The sequence below is a fragment of the Aquarana catesbeiana genome, linkage group LG01 (assembly GCF_042186555.1).
Source record: "Aquarana catesbeiana isolate 2022-GZ linkage group LG01, ASM4218655v1, whole genome shotgun sequence".
Classification (NCBI taxonomy): domain Eukaryota; kingdom Metazoa; phylum Chordata; class Amphibia; order Anura; family Ranidae; genus Aquarana; species Aquarana catesbeiana.
In genome coordinates, this window is record NC_133324.1 from 44,120,198 (window position 1) to 44,137,993 (window position 17,796).

The 17,796-nt window shown below is 46.4% G+C and overlaps 1 protein-coding gene across 1 annotated transcript in view; it reads right to left on the minus strand.

Moving 5' to 3' along the window:
• LOC141141645 (vomeronasal type-2 receptor 26-like) overlaps positions 1 to 17,796 on the minus strand; it is a 150,404-nt gene that overhangs the window by 121,686 nt on the left and 10,922 nt on the right. The gene's annotated exons all lie outside the window — the stretch shown is intronic.

Consider the following 17,796-nt stretch of genomic DNA (forward strand, 5'->3'; position numbering starts at 1 on the left):
AAGCTCCCCTGACCCTGTCCTGGTGCCATAGTCGCACAGGTACTCATTGATGGCCCTCTGCTGCATGTGCAACCACTGCAGCATGCCAACGTTGAGTTCCACCTGGTGGGCATGTCACAGATTAGGCAGTTCTTGGGCAGGTTAAACTCCTTTTGGAGGTCCGCCAGCCGAGCACTGGCATTATATGACTGGCGGAAAAGCACACAGACTGTCCTGGCCTGCCTCAGGACATCCTGTAAGCCCGGGTACCTGCCCAAGAACCGCTGCACCACCAAGTTAAGGACGTGAGCCAAACAGGGCACATGGGTCATTTGTCCCTGTCGGAGGGCAGAGAGGAGGTTGGTGCCATTGTCTCAAACCACCATTCCTGCCTTAAGTTATCATGGCGTCAACCACCTCTGAACCTGCCCCTGCAGAGCTGACAGAACCTCTGCCCCAGTGTGGCTCCTGTCCCCCAAGCACACCAGCTCAAGCACCGCATGGCATCTTTTGGTCTGCGTACTTGCGTAGCCCCTTGAACGGCTACGGAACACCGCTGGTTCCGAGGACAAAGCACAGGAAGAGGCCATGGAAGAAGAAGAAGAGGAGGGGGTGGAGGAGAGAGGTGTGTCACAATCATTAGTAGTGGCATTTTGGAGGCGTGGTGGCGGAACAACCTCCAACACTACTGCACCTTGTCCTGCATCCTTCCCAGCTGCCAGCAGAGTCACCCAATGCGCCGTGAAACTTAGGTAACGTCCCTGTCCATGCCTGCTGGACCATGAGTCAGCGGTAATATGCACATTTACCGCTGACCGCCCTGTCCAGCGAGGCATGGACATTGCCTTCCACATGCCGGTAGAGAGCCTTCCGTGAGAAAAAGTGGCGTTTGGGTACCTGCCACTGAGGAACCGCACATTCCACAAACTCACGGAAGGGGGCAGAGTCTACCAACTGAAAAGGCAGCAGTTGAAGTGCTAGAAATTTTACCAAGCTAGCATTCAACCGCTGGGCATGTGGATGGCTGGGAGCAAACTTCTTTCGGCGGTGCAGCAGCTGGGGCAGGGAAATTTGCCTGGTACAATCTGACGTCGGTGTACCGAAATCAGATTGCCCACAAGTACTTGGCTGTGACACACCTAATTCTACACCTTCATTCCTCTTAGTGCAGGTCTCAGAGAGGACTGAAGGTATAGTGGGGTTGGAGATCTCAGCTGATGAGGAGAAAGGAGAGGTCCCCTTTGTTCTTTGGTGTGGTCAAGCATGTGGTACCCAAGTGGGAGATGTTTTGACCACGCAAGATACGCTTGAGACATATGTTGCAAATAGCAGCGGTGCGATCTGATGCACTCGTCTCAAAAAAGGCCCACACCAAAGAACTTTTTGAATAACGCACAGAGACTGCAGCACCCTGCACATGTGGAGCTTTGGGGTGTGATGCAGTCAGTGTACTGCCCTTAGACTGGCCCCTGGAGGGCATCCTGCCTCGTTGGTGATGTGCCGCCTCCTCCTCCTCCTCTCTCCTATCAGGCACCCACGTTGAGTCAGTGACCTCATCATCCCCTCCCTCCTCATCACTGGAGCAAACCTGGCAGTATGCTGCAGCAGGGGGAGCATGACTGCCAGATTGCTGTCCTTCTTGGGCACCCCCTCTGTCCGTGCTCACGTTACTGCCTTCATCAAGCTCAGTATCATCATCAGAGCCTTCCAAACGCTGGGCATCCTCCTGGAGCATGTACCCAACACTGTGGTCAAACAGTTCGAGGGACTCCTCAGGAGGACATGGTGGGGCTAGGGAAGGAGTCACTGATGACATTGAGCCGAGAGAAGAGGCCGCTGCTTTTCCAGACAAAGTACCCTAAGCATGGGTGAGAGAGAATGAGGAGGATGAGGACGGCTTGGTCATCCACTCGACCAAGTCTTCCGCAAGTTGTGGCTCAACACGGCCACCTGCCGAAAAAAAGGCCAAGTGTGTCCCACGGCCACGTGCTGATGAGGATGCACCGTCCCCACGACCAGCACTAAACACAGAGCCTGCTTGCCCTCTTTTATTGGATTGTGACTGTATGCCTCTCCTTCTTGGCCTTCCAGACATGCTAATGGCCTGTAGCTGCACTAAGCTGGGATATATATATATATATATATATATATATATATATATATATATATATGTACTGATACTGCAGCTAGCAAAATCAACTGCCTGCCTGAACACTGTGCAGAGCTCGCAAAAAACGAACTTGTAGCTTTTTTAGCTGCCTGCGGTAGTGATAGGATCAGGAAAACACCACCAACCTGTAGGTAGCTTTAGGTGAACACTGTGCAGAGCTTGCCAATAAATAACTTGCAGCTTATTTAGCTGCCTGAGGTAGTGATAGGATCAGGAAAACACCACCAACCTTCTACAGGTAGCTTTAGCTGAACACTGTGCAGAGCTTGCAAAAAAATAACTCGCAGCTTATTTAGCTGCCTGTGGTAGTGATAGGATCAGGAAAACACCACCAACCTTCTACAGGTAGCTTTAGCTGAGCACTGTGCAGAGCTCACAAAAAAATAACTTGTAGGTTTAGCTGAACACTGTGAGGCGGACGCACCACACTAACTTGTATTTTTAGCTGAACACTGTGAGCAGGACGCACTACACTAACTTGTAGCTTTAGATGAACACTGTGCAGAGGTCTCACTACGCTAACTTGTAGTTTTAGCTGAACACTGTGAGCAGGACACACTACACTAACTTGTAGTTTTAGATGAACACTGTGCAGAGGTCTCACTACACTAACTTGTAGTTTTAGCTGAACACAGTGAGCAGGACGCACTACACTAACTTTTAGCTTTAGATGAACACTGTGCAGAGCTTGCAAAAAAATAACTTGTAGGTTTAGCTGAACACTGTGAGGAGGACGCACCACACTTACTTGTAGTTTTAGCTGAACACTGTGAGCAGGACGCACTACACTAACTTGTAACTTTAGATGAACACGGTGCAGAGGTCACACTACACTAACTTGTAGTTTTAGCTGAACACTGTGAGCAGGAAGCACTGCACTAACTTGTAGCTTTAGATGAACACCGTGCAGAGATCTCACTACACTAACTTGTAGTTTTAGCTGAACACTGTGAGCAGGACGCACTACACTAACTTGTAGCTTTAGATGAACACTGTGCAGAGCTCGCAAAAAAATAACTTGTAGGTTTAGCTGAACACTGTGAGGAGGACCCACCACACTAACTTGTAGTTTTAGCTGAACACTGTGAGCAGGACACACTACACTAACTTGTAGCTTTAGCTGAACACTGTGCAGAGGTCTCACTACACTAACTTTTAGTTTTAGCTGAACACTGTGAGCAGGATGTACTACACTAACTTGTAGCTTTAGCTGAACACTGTGCAGAGGTCTCACTACACTAACTTGTAGTTTTAGCTGAACACTGTGAGCAGGACGCACTACACTAACTTGTAGCTTTAGATGAACACTGTGCAGAGGTCTCACTACACTAACTTGTAGTTTTAGCTGAACACTGTGAGCAGGACGCACTACACTAACTTGTAGCTTTAGATGAACACTGTGCAGAGCTCGCAAAAAAATAACTTGTAGGTTTAGCTGAACACTGTGAGGAGGACGCACCACACTAACTTGTAGTTTTAGCTGAACACTGTGAGCAGGACGCACTACACTAACTTGTAGCTTTAGATGAACACGGTGCAGAGGTCACACTACACTAACTTGTAGTTTTAGCTGAACACTGTGAGCAGGAAGCACTGCACTAACTTGTAGCTTTAGATGAACACCGTGCAGAGGTCTCACTACACTAACTTGTAGTTTAAGCTGAACACTGTGAGCAGGACGCACTACACTAACTTGTAGCTTTAGATGAACACTGTGCAGAGCTCGCAAAAAAATAACTTGTAGGTTTAGCTGAACACTGTGAGGAGGACCCACCACACTAACTTGTAGTTTTAGCTGAACACTGTGAGCAGGACGCACTACACTAACTTGTAGCTTTAGCTGAACACTGTGCAGAGGTCTCACTACACTAACTTTTAGTTTTAGCTGAACACTGTGAGCAGGACGCACTACACTAACTTGTAGCTTTAGATGAACACTGTGCAGAGGTCTCACTACACTAACTTGTAGTTTTAGCTGAACTCTGTGAGCAGGATGCACTACACTAACTGTAAATAGTCTAGCTGCCTGACTGTGGTACTAATAGGATCAAAAGAACACCAGCAATTTTCTTCAGGTAGCTGTAAATACTGTAACAAGACAAGCCTGCCTGTCAGTAGGAAGATAACAGGAACGGATCTAGCTAAACTGAATACAGTGTGTATATATATATATATATATATATATATATATATATATATATATATATATATGCAACACCTGGGATGCATATATGTACACAATACACTGTAAGTGCAGCTAACTCACTGATTGTCCTGCCTAATCTAGCTAACTCAAATGAAATGACACTGTCTCTCTGTCTAGCTATGTATCTCAACGCCGGAACACACACTACACAGGGCCGCCGTGAAGGCGGCCTTATATAGTGTGAAGCGTGTTCTAAACCCCCTGAGCCATAATTGGCCAAAGTCACCCTGGCTTTAGCCAATTACAGCTCTCTCTACCGACGACGCTGTGATTGACCAAACATGCGGGTCATAGTGCATGCTTGGCCAATCATCAGCCAGCAATGCACTGCGATGCCGCAGTGAATTATGGGCCGTGACGCGCCACACGAATTTGGCACGAACGGCCCATAACGTTCACAATTCAGTGAACGATCGAACAGCCGATGTTCGAGTCGAACATGGGTTCGACTCCAACACGAAGCTCATCCCTACCCAACAGTATGAATCAGTCTTATCAGCAGGGGGCTGCTGGAGGAATCCCCCCTCCTCAGCCTAGTCATCAACAACTATAATAGGAGTAGACTGTTCGTCTCCTAGCCAGTCCTGGAGGCCAATGTGATCAGCTCACTCAATTAACATGTTGAGTTCAGAATCAAACAAACCAATAATAGTCTTTACATATATATCCTGGGAGATATTGGGGATAGATATTACTGTCCCATTTTAAGTAGACCAAGATATATTTTGTCACTCACCCTGTGCCAGGATAGCACAGGGTGACTTAGACATAAGAGGTGTATGGGGAGCTGACACAAGGGCATCCCCTACTTTCCAAGGGATTCTGAGTTCCACGGGCCCTCCCATCACAGTCACTTTAACTGCTAATTGCGCAGTCATGCAATGCTGTACCCAAACGAAATTTGCGTCCTTTTCTTCCCACAAATAGAACTTTCTTTTGATGGTATTTGATCACCTCTGCGGTTTTTATTTTTTGCGCTGAATGGAAAAAGACCGAAAATTTTGAAAAAAAATGATTTTTTCTACTTTTTGTTATAAAAAAAATCCAATAAACTCAATTTTAGTCATACATTTAGGCCACATGTCTTTGGTAAAAAAAATGTCAATAAGCGTCTACAAACTAGGGTACATTTTCTGGAATTTACCCAGCTTTTAGTTTATGACTGCCTATGTCATTTCTTAAGGTGCTAAAATGGCAGTGCAGTACAAAACCCCCCCAAATGACCCAATTTTGGAAAGTAGACGCCCCAAGCTATTTGCTGAGAGGCATGTTGAGTCCATGGAATATTTTACATTTTGCCACAAGTTGCAGGAAAATGACAAACTTTTTTTTTTTTAGAACAAAGTTGTCACTAAATGATATATTGCTCACACAGACAATGGGCATATGTGGAATTGCACCCCAAAATACATTCTGCTGATTCTCCTGAGTACGGGGATACCACATGTGTGGGACTTTTTGGGAGCCTAGCCGCGTACGGGGCCCCGAAAACCAAGCACCGCCTTCAGGATTTCTAAGGGCGTAAAGTTTTGATTTCACTCCTCACTACCTATCACAGTTTTGAAGGCCATAAAATGCCCAGATGGCAAACCCCCCCCCCCAAATGACCCCATTTTGGAAAGTATAGACACCCCAAGGTATTTGCTGAGTGGCATGTTGAGTCCATGGAATATTTTATATTTTGACACAAGTTGTGGGAAAGTGACACATTTTTTTTTTGCACAAAGTTGTCACTAAATGATATATTGCTCAAACATGCCATGGGCATATGTGGAATTACACCCCAAAATACATTCTGCTGCTTCACCTGAGTACAGGAATACCACATGTATGGGACTTTTTGGGAGCCTACCTGCAAACGGGGCCCTGAAAACCAATCACCGCCTTCAGGATTTCTAAGGGCGTAAATTTTTGATTCACTCCTCACTACCTATCACAGTTTCGAAGGCCATAAAATGCCAAGATAGCACAACCCCCCCCCAAATGACCCCATTTTGGAAAGTAGACACCCTAAGCTATTTGCTGAGAGGCATGGTGAGTATTTTGCAGCTCTCATTTGTTTTTGAAAATGAAGAAAGACAAGAAAAAATTTTTTTTTAAATTTTCAAAACTTTGTGACAAAAAGTGAGGTCTGCAAAATACTCACTATACCTCTCAGCAAATAGCTTGGGATGTCTACTTTCCAAAATAGGAACAAACACAGGGAAGTAACCCAGCGCCAGTGTTTGGCCACCCTGAGAGTATCAAACATAACATATAAAATAAATAAATAAGTTAGCTATACCATCCGTCAAAAATTGTTAATGTATATATAGCATAATACATATAGAAAAATAAAAAAGGAAACCAAAAACTACAATAAACATAATAATGATACCCCGTGCTGCCAGACAAACTGTAACTGGTGGAAACAGATCATAACAGGAAAAAGCATATAAATAGTCCAGCGCTCAGGATATTGTTAAGAAGCAAAATACGACAAGCATAAAAGTTTATAGTAGTTTTAATAAACCAGTAGTGGGCCAGTAATAAACGATGGTCTAGAATAACAATAAAAACTGCCAGAAAGACCGGGTTCAGAAGCTCCGTTGAAAAAGAAAACGCATTGTAATGAAAAAACACATAATCAAAAAATGCACAATAAGAAATATTAAGAATATTAAAAACCACAAGCTCTTGATAATGTTATTAGTGATCAATTAAAACATCAACAGAGGGTCAGAGGCATTGAGCAGCAGGAGGCTAACACAGGAGATCCATCCAAAGAGGCATGCAGAGACCACTGAGTGAAGTATAAAAACAAACACTTTGGCTCAAAGCAGGTGACAATGGGCAAAGTGATGGTAATATGCCAAAAGTACTCACAGCCAGGTGGAAAAGCTCAGAGTTGCCTCATGGAGTGGGGAGGTTTGTGCTATGTAGATGGATGCACAGGCTGAGATGGATGATGAGATGGCCGCGGTGTTGTAAATAAGCCAGGTGGAAAAACTCAAAGTTGCCTCATGGAGTGGGGAGGTTTGTATCATGTAGATGGATGCACAGGCTGGGATGGATGATGAGAAGGCAGCGGTGTAAAGATGTAAAGCTCTGCCGTGCGCAGAGCAGCCTGGCCGGAGCTGTGTGTCTGTAAGGGATGACGTCAGCACGGGGGAGCCGCTGGAGCGCCAGAGGAAGTGAGACAAACCGCTGATCAGCTGAGCGGTGTCTCCACAGAGATGAAGTCTCATCAGTGAGAAATAGTGACACTGCGCTGAAGTTAAGACTGCCACTGGGAGGCTGTCTGGAGGGGGAGTTGTGGCGACAGGTTGATGGAGCTCGCATCTGCCTGACCAGCCTGAGAAAGTAACCAACAGTCCTCAGAGGAAACAACTGGTCAAAAACATCAAACTCGGATGGGGTGGTGGAAATGATAATAAAGTTGAAAGAGACCCTTGCTGGTTAGAGGGGCGGCTTCACAGGAAAGGTGGAAAAAAAAAAAAGGAATGGATGAAAACTCGCGGTGAAGGGCTCAAGCTGAAGCCTCTGCCTTGTGGAGGGGGGAGAGAGGTTGCCTTGACGACGCGTTTCGCGCATGAGCGCTTTGTCAACTGACAACTCCCCCTCCAGACAGCCTCCCAGTGGCAGTCTCAACTTCAGTGCAGTGTCACTATTTCTCACTGATGAAACTTCATCTCTGTGGAGACACCGCTCAGCTGATCAGGGTTTGTCTCACTTCCTCTGGCGCTCCAGCGGCTCCCCCGTGCTGACGTCATCCCTTACAGACACACAGCTCCAGCCAGGCTGCTCTGCGCACGGTGGAGCTTTACATCTTTACACCACTGCCTTCTCATCATCCATCCCAGCCTGTGCATCCATCTACATGATACAAACCTCCCCACTCCATGAGGCAACTTTGAGTTTTTCCACCTGGCTTATTTACAACACCGCGGCCATCTCATCATCCATCCCAGCCTGTGCATTAATCTACATAGCACAAACCTCCCCACTCCATGAGGCAACTCTGAGCTTTTCCACCTGGCTGTGAGTACTTTTGGCATATTACCATCACTTTGCCCATTGTCACCTGCTTTGAGCCAAAGTGTTTGCTTTTATACTTCACTCAGTGGTCTCTGCATGCCTCTTTGAATGGATCTCCTGTGTTAGCCTCCTGCTGCTCAATGCCTCTGACCCTCTGTTGATGTTTTAATTGATCACTAATAACATTATCAAGAGCTTGTGGTTTTTAATATTCTTAATATTTCTTATTGTGCATTTTTTGATTATGTGTTTTTTCATTACAATGCGTTTTCTTTTTCAACGGAGCTTCTGAACCCGGTCTTTCTGGCAGTTTTTATTGTTATTCTAGACCATCGTTTATTACTGGCTCACTACTGGTTTATTAAAACTACTATAAACTTTTATGCTTGTCGTATTTTGCTTCTTAACAATATCCTGAGCGCTGGACTATTTATATGCTTTTTCCAAAATAGGGTAATTTGGGGGGGGGGGGGGGTTGTGCCACCTGGGCATTCCATGGCCTCCGAAACTGTGATAGGCAGTGAAGAGTGAAATCAAAAATGTACGCCCTTAGAAAGCCTGAAGGCGGTGCTTGGTTTTCGGTGTCCCGTTTGCGGCTAGGCTCCCAAAAAGTCTCACACATGTGGTATCCCCATACTCAGGAGAAGCAACAGAATGTATTTTGGGGTGTAATTTCACATATTCCCATGGCATGTTTGAGCAATATATCATTTAGTGACAACTTTGTGCAAAAAAAAAAAATTGACTTTTTCCCACAACTTGTGTCACAATATAAAATATTCCATGGACTCGACATGCCTCTCAGCAAATAGCTTGGGGTGTCTACTTTCCAAAATGGGGTCATTTGGGGGGGTTTTGAACTGTCCTGGCATTTTATGCACAACATTTAGAAGCTTATGTCACACATCACCCACTCTTCTAACCACTTGAAGACAAAGCCCTTTCTGACACTTTTTGTTTACATGAAAAAACATTTTTTTTTTTTTTGCAAGAAAATTACTTTCAACCCCCAAACATTATATATTTTTTTTAAGCAAATGCCCTACAGATTAAAATGGTGGGTGTTTAATTTTTTTTTCACACAGTATTTGCGCAGCAATTTTTCAAACGCATTTTTTTGGGAAAAAACACACTTTTTAAAATTTTAATGCACTAAAACACACTATATTGCCCAAATATTTGATTAAATAAAAAAGATGATCTTAGGCCGAGTACATGGATACCGAACATGACATGCTTTAAAACTGCACACAAACTTGCAGTGGTGACAAACTAAATACATTTTTAAAAGCCTTTAAAAGCCTTTACAGGTTACCACTTTAGATTTACAGAGGAGGTCTACTGCTAAAATGACTGCCCTCGATCGGACCTTTGCAGTGATACCTCACATGCATGGTGCAATTGCTGTTTACATTTGGCGCCAGACCGATGCTTGCGTTCGCCTTTGCGCGAGAGCAGGGGGGGGGACAGGGGTGCTTTTTTTTTTTTTTTTTTTTTTTTGCTTTTTTATCTTATTTTTAAACTGTTCCTTTCATTTTTTTTATCATTTTTATTGTTTTCTCAGGGAATGTAAATATCCCCTATGATAGCAATAGGTAGTGACAGGTACTCCTTTTTGAAAAAATTGGGGTCTATTAGACCCTAGATCTCTCCTCTGCCCTCAAAGCATCTGATCACACCAAGATTGGTGTGATAAAATGCTTTCCCAATTTCCCAATGGCGCTGTTTACATCCGGCAAAATCTAAGTCATGAAATGCTCGTAGCTTCTGGTTTCTTAGGCCATAGAGATGTTTGGAGCCACTCTGGTCTCTGATCAGCTCTATAGTCAGCTGGCTGAATCACCGGCTGCATTCTCAGGTTCCCTGTTGGGACAGGAGAGCCATAGAAAAATATGGAAGACGGTGGGGAGGCATTCCCTCCCACTGCTTGTAAAAGCAGTCTACAGGCTAATTAGCCACTAGGATTGCTTTTACATGAAAGCCGACCGCTGGCTGAAAAGAATGATACCAAGATGATACCTAAACCTGCAGGCATCATTCTGGTATAACCACTCAAAGTCCAGCAACATACCAGTACATTGCTGGTCCTTGTTGGGCATATATCTAGGATGGAAAAGGAACTGGGGATCCTAGTAGATGATAGGCTCAGCAATGGCAGGCAATGCCAAGCTGCTGCTAACAAAGCAAACAGAATATTGGCATGCATTAAAAGGGGGATCAACTCCAGAGATAAAACGATAATTCTCCCGCTCTACAAGACTCTGGTCCGGCCACACCTAGAGTATGCGGTCCAGTTCTGGGCACCAGTCCTCAGGAAGGATGTACTGGAAATGGAACGAGTACAAAGAAGGGCAACAAAGCTAATAAAGGGTCTGGAGGATCTTAGTTATGAGGAAAGGTTGCGAGCACTGAACTTATTCTCTCTGGAGAAGAGACTCTTGAGAGGGGATATGATTTCAATTTACAAATACCGGACTGGTGACCCCACAATAGGGATAAAACTTTTTCCCAGAAGATAGTTTAACAAGACTCGTGGCCACTCATTACAATTAGAAGAAAGAAGGTTTAACCTTAAACTACGTAGAGGGTTCTTTACTGTAAGAGCGGTAAGGATGTGGAATTCCCTTCCACAGGCGATGGTCTCAGCGGGGAGCATTGATAGCTTCAAGAAACTATTAGATAAGCACCTGAATGACCGCAACATACAGGGATATACAATGTAATTATGACATATAATCATACACATAGGTTGGACTTGATGGACTTGTGTCTTTTTTCAACCTCACCTACTATGTAACTATATATTGTAAACTTTTTTTTCATGCAGCCTGTGGGCTGCACGAAAAAAAAAAAGAGATTGATCAGTGGGTATGCCCACTATTAGAATACCTCCCTTCATCCACCCACTTCTAATGATGGGCATACATGCACCGTATATATATGCCGAAGCATGGGGGCATCCTCCCGCAAAAGTTAGGAGCAAATTGCTCCTTCGCCCTCTGCTGCCCCAAACACTGTTGCTGTCAAGATAAATAAATCCGCGCTGCAACTGAATGGCGTACCTGCTAAGCAAATGATGGTTAACAATAAAACAAAGTAACATTACAGTATAACAGTAAGTCTTACCATACCTGCAAAGCAAATACAAAAAAAACATAGTAAAAAATAAAACATTTAACTCAACCTGTGCCTAAAATATATATATGCCGAAGCATAGGGGCATCCTCCCGCAAAAGGTAGGAGCAAATCGCTCCTCCACCCACTGCTGCCCCCACGCTTCGGCATATATGCTGAAGTATGTAACTGTGGTGGTAAAATCACCTCTGACAGCGCTGGAGTCACGGCTTTATGTATCGTGGGAGCAAACACTGTTGCTGTCAAGATAAATAAATCTGCTCTGCAGCTGAATGGCGTACCTGAAAACAAAAAAATGGTTAACAATAAAACACAGTAAACAGTAAAGTATAAAAATATTGCATATCTGAAAAGCAAACATGGTAAAACATAATAACAATAAAACATTGCAGAATAGAATACAGTAAAAAAGAGCAGAACAATAGAGAGAGAATAGAGAGAGAGAGAACAATAAAACGACAACTATTTTTGTTTTTTTTATTTTATTTTTTTTTTTGTGTTTTTTATTTTTTTTACTTTTTTTTTTTTTTTATTTTACACTTTTTTTTGTAACTATAACTTTTGTAACTGGTACCAGGTTCGGGTCTCTCAAAATGCGATGGCATCTTGGGAGACCCTGTGTTAGTGTGCCTAGTCTGTGCAGTGCTGTACCCTACACTAATACTCAACTAGTGAATGGTAGCGTTCAAAACATTCACCAATGCAAAGACCAGGATTGTCAGGACAGGAGGGACAATAATACCGGGTGTCGCGCCTATATCCGCGCTTGCTGCAGACACGACATCTTCTTTGGGGAGCTCATTGGGTAGGGGTACTCAGGAGGACATACGGAAAATGCCTCTCATGCAGCCGGCTTACTGCATTTGGTTGGGGAAGGTGAGGTGGAGCACCGTCTGGAAACAGAAGGGCTCTGACGATCTCTTCCTGGAATTTAAGGAAGGATCCAGTCCGTCCTGAAGCTCGGTATAGCACATGAGCGTTCAGCAAAGCCAATTGAAATAAATAAACAGACACTTTTTTGTACCAGCGTCTGGCCTTACGGGCAACTATGTACGGCGCCAACAACTGGTTGTTGAGGTCCACCCCTCCCATGTTAAGGTTATATTCGTGGACACAGAGGGGTTTCTCCACAACACCAGTCGCCGTAAGAATTTGGACCGTCTTGTCTGCATGAAGGGAGGTAAGAACGAAAACATTCTTATTATCCCTCCACTTCATAGCGAGCAAGTTATTACACTTCAAGCAGGCTCTCTCCCCCAGCCTAAGACGGGAATCTACAAGCCGCTGGGGAAAGCCCCGGCGATTAGATCACACGGTGCCACAGGCTCCAATCTGTTGATCAAAAAGGTGACTAAAAAGTGGCATGCTCATGTAATAATTGTCCACGTACCAGTGGTACCCCTTTCTGAATAAGGGTGACACCAAGTCCCACGTAATCTTGCCAGTGCTTCCTATGTAGTCAGGGCAGTTTGTCGGCTCTATGTGACTATCTTTGCCCTCATAAACCATAAAACTACATGTATAGCCTGTGGCCCTGTCACAGAGCTTATACATCTTGACCCCGTACCTGGCACGCTTGCTGGGAAGGTACTGTTTGAATGACAAGCGGCCAGAAAACTTAATCAGGGACTCATCAACGCAGACAACTTGATGGGGAGTAAACAAGTCTGCAAAACATTGGTTGAAGTGGTTTACGAGGGGCCAAATTTTGTAGAGCCGATCGTATCCAGGGTCTCCACGAGGACGACAGAGTTCATTGTTGTTGAAGTGCATGAACCGCAAAATCTGCTCATATCGTGCCCTGGTCATGGAGGCAGAGAACAAGGGCATATGGTGAATTGGGTCAGTGGACCAATATGACCGCAACTCACTCTTTTTAGTTATGCCCATGTTGAGGGAAAGGCCCAAAAAGATCTTAAATTCAGAAACCGTAATTGGTCTCCAATCTCTGGCAAGGGAGGACTGGGGAATAGTGGCGATGTGTTGACCAGCGTACAAATTGCTTTGGTCCACAATAGATCTATAGAGATCTTCGGTGAAAAACAGCGAATAAAAATCAAGTGACGTAAAATCAACTGTTTCCACCTGAATGCCGGGTTGGCCAGTGAATGGGGGAAGTACGGGTGCTGCAGAAGTGGTGGGTTCCCAATTAGGATTGGCGAATGCAGCAGGAAGGGCACTATGGGCACGACGGGCCTGTGTTCGTCTTCTTGGTGGCAGCGGGACACTATTTGTGCTTGCCACCTCACCAGCTTGAACTGCACTTATTGGACTCGCCACGTCACCAAGTGTTACTGCAGTGCTGGATGTACGACCAGGGTGTACTAGGCCGCTGGTGATTGCCAGTTCACCAGAAGGAATAGCAGCGCTAGTACTGCTCTGCTCCATATGAGGGACCTGCGATTCTTGCACCTCAACAACAGCAGAAGAAGATTGGGGTCTGGTACGCCTGACCTTGGCAGGGACCACAACTCCGTCGTCAGAGCTATCTGTCATGGAGCAGCTGTCCTCTACAGGATCATATTCTGAGCCTGAATCTGACAGATGAGTGACTTCCTCTTCACTATCTGTCATGCTCAGAAACGTGTAGGCCTCTTCACTAGTGTACCTTCGATTTGCCATTTTGGGCTCTAAATTTAGTGGTACACTAGTGAGACTCACAGGCAAAAAAGCTCTTGACTGTTAGCGACTGTATCAAAACGCTACCAAAAAACTGTTAGCGATCGCAGGGATCAGGCCTGACTCTGCGAATGCTGCAGTTATGTGTGTTTAGTGTTTTGTAAGTGTCAGTGATCGATCTGGGGGCTGGGCTGGGCTGGGCCGAGGGAAAAACGCAGGTGCTAGCAGGTATCTGGGCTGATCCCACTAACACTGCGTTTTTGGGAACCCTAAACTGCTGGGGACGCTAGTATAGATCTGATCGGATCAGACATTGATCCGTTCAGATACTATACCACTAAGGGAGGTGTATGCTGCGTGCGAGGGTGTTAGCGGTACTGGCGCTAACCTGACGCTGCCTGGGGCGACGCAGACCTTATCTGACCCTAAAACTTAACTTATATCACCGCCGGGCGATCAGGGGGTTAAACCTTTATTAGGTAATAAACGGCGGGTGCCTTGAAACTATAAATTATAAACTAACTAACAATCGTCACCCGTATCACTGGTGAAAGGGGTTAACTAGGGGGCAATCAGGGGGTTAAAACCTTTATTAGGTAGTATATGGGGGTCCCTGATGCTATAAAAAGCTGACGGCGAACTTATATACTTACCTCCCTAACTAGCGTCACCTGTGACACTAATACAGCGATCAGAAAAAGATCGCTTAGTGACACTGGTGACAGGGGGTGATCAAGGGGTTAACCTTTATTAGGGGGGGTTAGGGGGGTATCCTAGACCTAAAGGGGGCTAACCCCAACTGCCCTACCACTTATAACTGTCACAAACTGACACCAATGCAATAATCAGAAAAAAAAAATTGCTATTGGTGTCACTGTGACAGGGGGGTACAGGGGGGTGATCGGGGGGTGATCGGGGGGTGATGGGGGGTGAAATGTGTGCCTGGAGTGTACTACTGTTAGTGTAGTGTTTGCTGCTCTTACTTGATGTCTTCTCTGCTCGGCGCCGGAACGAAAAGACCGACTCGAGGAGAGATGACATCACTTCCTCTGCCGCTGTTTACATTACAGCAGCAGAAGAAGATTGTCATTGGCTGGGAGCGATCGCGAGGGGGTGGCTACGAATGGATGGCCTCCCTCTCACCTCTGATCGCTCGGAGACAGATGCCGACCGCCTCGGATCGGACCCCGGCAAGTGGTTAAGCACATCATCCAGCATGCACCAAAATTACAGATGGGACAAAACACCCCCCAGTCCAGGGGGGCAACTAAAGAGCCTAATATGTGCAAAGGTTATACAACAAATACCATTGCAGTCTAAGGGAACTGACTTGGCAATTTTACTAGTCCCCACTTGGCTGGCTTATCTTCTAGTTATTGGCCTTAAAATGAGTATGGGGCCCAGGTCCCACCCTAAGGGACATATATCAATGTCACCAATTGGACAACCCCAAAAACGAAACAAGGAGAAATGCCTTTAACCACTTCAATACCCAGCCATAGTCAAATGATATCCACAGATGGGATCTCCCATCCTGGGTGGACGTCATATGACGGCCTCGGCTTTCCACCGCTACTGCGGGCCCCCGGGGGCCTGCAGAGCGGCGATCGGGGTACCGTTGTGTCCCTCAAGACACGGGCGTTCCCCGATGGGGGTATTGAAGTGGCGACGGCGGGCGGCAGCGGGCTGCGGAGCGGCGGTAACGGCAATGCAGTGAGGCATTGGGAAGCGGCGTGTATCGTCGGTGACGGCGGTCAGAGCGGCGATCGGGGCTGAGGCTTTTCCCCTGGATACAGCTCAGCCCCGATCACTGTAGCCAATGACATGGCTCTTCACCACATGACCGGCTGTGTCCAATCACAGCCGGTCAGTAATGTAAACAGAAACACTGTGTGTAACTGCTGTTGCTGGGCTCTTCTCCTCACACATCGATTCAGTGTGAGGAGAAGAGATCAGCTAACAGTGAGTTACCTAATACATGTACTACTGTGCCCAGATTGCCCCCCCTAAATAAAGAATACCTGTCATCAGGAGTACCTGTCATCTAGAGTACCTGTCATCTAGAGTACCTGTCATCTAGAGTACCTGTCCATCAGGAGTACCCGCCACCTCACCACCTGCCACCAGAGTACCCGCCACCTCATCACCTGCCACCAGAGTACCCCCCACCTCATCACCTGCCACCAGAGTACCTGCCACCTCATCACCTGCCACCAGAGTACCTGCCATCAAAGTACCTGCCACCAGAGTACCTGCCACCAGAGTACTTCCCACCAGAGTACCCGCCACCTCACCACCAGAGTACCTGCCACCAGAGTACCTGCCACCCGAGTACCCGCCACCTCATCACCTGCCACCAGAGTACCCACCACCTCATCACCTGCCACCAGAGTACCTGCCACCTCACCACCGGCCACCAGAGTACCCGCCACCTCATCACCTGCCACCAGAGTACCTGCCACCTCACCACCTGCCACCAGAGTACCTGCCACCTCACCACCTGCCACCAGAGTACATACAGCCAGTCAGCCACTATGTCCAGAAAGGTGTACACCCCAGAAGAGGCATACCAAATACTGAGTCTGACCGATGAGAGCAATGGGGAGCTCTCACCGCTCAGTTCAGATTCTGGTTCTGGTTCGGAATATGAGCCCCCCGAAGGCAACACATCAGGATCCGAATCAGAGGAGGAAGCAGTCCGTCCAAAAAGACGACGGTCTGAACACCAGACAGCTACCAGCAGTGCCAGCGGCGGTAGACCCCAGGAAGAGGGGCCCAGTACAAGCGCTGCTAGACCCCAGGAGGAAAGGCCCAGCACAAGTGCACGCCAAAGAAGTAGGGCCCAAACCCACCTTCCAGATTCCTTGGCAAACCCATTGTGGCTGCCTTCTACCACAGGGTCAGCCACGATCCCCCCTTTTACAGCACAGCCGGGTGTGCAGGTCAACACTGCAGGTTTTTCACAAATGGATTTTTTTAATTTATTTTTCCCTAACGAATTGATTCAAGGCATCGTGGACCAAACTAATCTCTTTGCCCAACAATTCATTACAACCAACCCCAGCTCCAGCTATGCCCGGGAGCTCTGAGCTATCCTCAGGGAACTGGCTTAGCCAGTAGGGAACCTGTCTCTCTCTCGTTTAAACAGGGGACCCATGCCTCTTCTAAGAGGGATGTGCGCCCTAAAAACAACAAATCTAGGCCCTCAAGGATTGGTTCTCATCATGTCCCTATGGGTGACTCATTTGGATTCCCTAGGCAGGATTATCACCAATCCCCATGTCCTAACTATCAACGGTCCTATGATACTTCTCCCCCTACAGCATGGGAAAACGTACCATGGAAACGTAACTCTCAGGGTTACAACGGGAGTCAGATCCAACACTACCATCCATTCGATGGGCCTAGGAATACAGTCCCTACAAATAATAGGTTTTATCCTCTGTTGGACTTTTACAGCCCTCAACAACGAGGGGTTAACCCAGAAGGATACGGCCATGACTATCCTGAGAGGAACCAGAGTGTTCAATATCCTAGGGACCCACAAAGGGATTACAACTACTCTGGGCCTCCTCAATCCTTTGATCCTCCAAGGGGGAATTCTAATCCCAATTGGGGTTTTCCCAAGGACACCCGAGCACCCAAGCGCTTGGGAGAACGAAAAGAGGAA